Raw genomic sequence first — 2,714 nt, forward strand, 5'->3', positions numbered from 1 at the left:
CACCTTTTTTTTGTTTTGTTTTTTTTACACTATAAACCAAACAGACCGACAATTTTGAAATAAAAACAATATTTGTTACTTTCTGCTATAAAACATATCCAATTCAAATGGAGAGTGTGTTTGTATTACAAAATTATAAACAAAAGGTACCACATCCCTAATCTGTATGTAGTCTATACTGGGAAAGATATCCCAAAGGGTGAAACCCCCAGCTGGAACCTGAGGTGTGCAGGTAAGTGCTGGGGTGAAAAGCAAAAAGAAAGGGTGTATAGATGAACGGGAAGGATAGAAGAGAGGAAAGGAAAAAGGGGAGGGGGGAAGGAAAAAGAGGGGAGGAGAAAGCAAAAAGGGGAAGGAAGAGGGGGAAGGGAACAGAGGGGGGCAAGAACCAAGGGAGGATAGGACAGGGAAACAAGGAGACAAAAGAGGTAGGAAGAAGAATGGGAGGGCTGGTGGGACTTTTAGCCCCCGTTCACATAGGGGCGACGCTACTTCGCACCGCGACCTCCGAGGTCGCGGTGCGAGCAGCACGCCGCTACCTCGGAGCGGCCGCCACGGACTTCATAATATTGAAGTCTATGGCGGTCGCCTCCGGGTCGCCCCAAAGAAGCTCCGGACCCTTTTTCTAAGTCGGAGCGACTTGTGTCGCTCCTATTAGAACGGGTCCGCAGCTTCCCTATGGGAGGCGACCTGCGGCGACCTGTGAGGCGACCAGGTCGCCTCACAGGTCGCCCCAGTGTGAACCGGCACTTAAGGTACCAGATAATTCAAAATGATAAAGACATAGTTAAAAACTAGAAATATTTATTAACATGACATCTTTAAAATCAAAAACAAACAATACAACATTGATACATGTATTTTGACATATACAAAAAGAACAATGTATGAGACATAAGGCAGTAAATAAATGATGAGGATGAATGGGTCCAATGATGAACATCAGACCAATCCCGACATGTTTCGCGGGCAACAGTGCACCGCTTCTTCAGGGGAATAAGAACATATCAGTGTACAGTGCCTGTATAGTACAGCAACAACAAACATTTGTTATTGGTTCAAATACATATATATATAACATCAAACATAAAGTGCATGCCAATATGGAACATCAAGATGCATCCGAGACCGCCACCATAGAGAGATCCACTACCAGACCAGTTGGATAGAAACACTCCCCAAGAGAAACGTCTCACCCGCGGATGTGGAGAGGCATATGAGGTAGGATATAAGTGTAGTAAACTGGAGAAACCTCCACCACCAAGGAAAAAGGAGGAAGGCAAAAAGGAAAAACCTGTATATAAGGCTGGTATATATACCTTATTCAGTGTCTGAAATAGACACATTTATATAGTAAAAATGGACAGGGTTAAAAAAATATCCAATAAAAATGTAAAAAAAAAAAAAAACGCATTTCTTCATCAATTAAGGCCAATTTGTATTCTGCTAAATATTTTTGGTAAAAAAAAAAAATAAATCCCAATAAGTGTATTTTGATTGGTTTACACAAAAGTTATTGTATATACATACTATGGGATATATTTATGACATTTTTATTTATTTATTTTTTTTATTAGTAATGGCAGGGATCTGTGATATTTTGGTAGAGAAATCAGACACTGAAACTTTTTTTTGGGAACCAGTGCACTAATACAGTGATCAGTGCTAAAAATATGCAATGTCACTGTGTTAATGACACTGGCTGGGAAGGATTTAACATCAGGGGTGATCAAAGGGTTAACTGTGTTCCTAGCCAGTGTTTGTGTACTGTGGGGGAGGTGCTTTTACTAGGGTAAGGTATGGATCTATGTCCCTGCTTTGCAGGAACACAGGATCCATGGCTTCCCTACTGACAGAACAGCGAACTGCCTTGTGTACATTTCTGCCTCTGTAACGAATGATCAGTGGGTGCCGGCAGACATCGATTCCGCAGTACCCGCTGATCGGCTCCCGCTGTGCATAATCGGGAGCATGCACACTGCCGCCGGCCTATAGCAGTAAGTGCCGGGTCACACTTGTGCCATGCGGGAAGGCTGCGGATTCGCAGCCTGTTCCCGCATCGCAAACGCACATCTGGCAGCTCACACTGCCATATGCGATACGCTGGGGGTGTCAATGAAATGTTAACGACACCCCCAGTTTGATCGCATATAGCAGTGCGATCTGACAGTTTGCACAGGATCGGATCGCACAAGTGTGAACCACTGTGCGATCCGATCCTGATGCGGCTGAAAAAATGCCTCATGTGCGACTTTTGTGCGGGTGCAGTGCGAAATCAGCCATACAAAGTGTATGGCTGAATTCGCACTGCACATCCGATCGCATGTAATGAAGGAGCAGTGCGCTCCGATATTACATGCGATCGCCGCACACGCGGAAGTGTGAACCGGCACTAAAACGAAAAAAAGTTAATTCTATGAAATTTGTTAGGTTGGAATTCTACTTTAAAGCGGTTGTAAACCGCTGGTTCCTTTTTTTTTTTAGGACCTGCAAGGTAAAGGCATAATGTGCTAGTATGCATCACATACTAGCACATTATGTGAAACTTACCTGAAAACAAAGCTCTCCAGCTATGCGATGTAGTTGCTGGAGGCAGCGTCCATTTTCTCCCGGTCTTCCTTTCCGGGTCCACGGACTCCGGCTATGTGACAGGCCAGAGCCACGATGACGTCACTCCCGCGCATGTGCGGGTGGGCCGTCATTCACGGCACAGG

This window comes from Pelophylax lessonae, assembly GCF_965119305.1.
Source record: "Pelophylax lessonae genome assembly, chromosome: 8".
Lineage (NCBI taxonomy): Eukaryota > Metazoa > Chordata > Amphibia > Anura > Ranidae > Pelophylax > Pelophylax lessonae.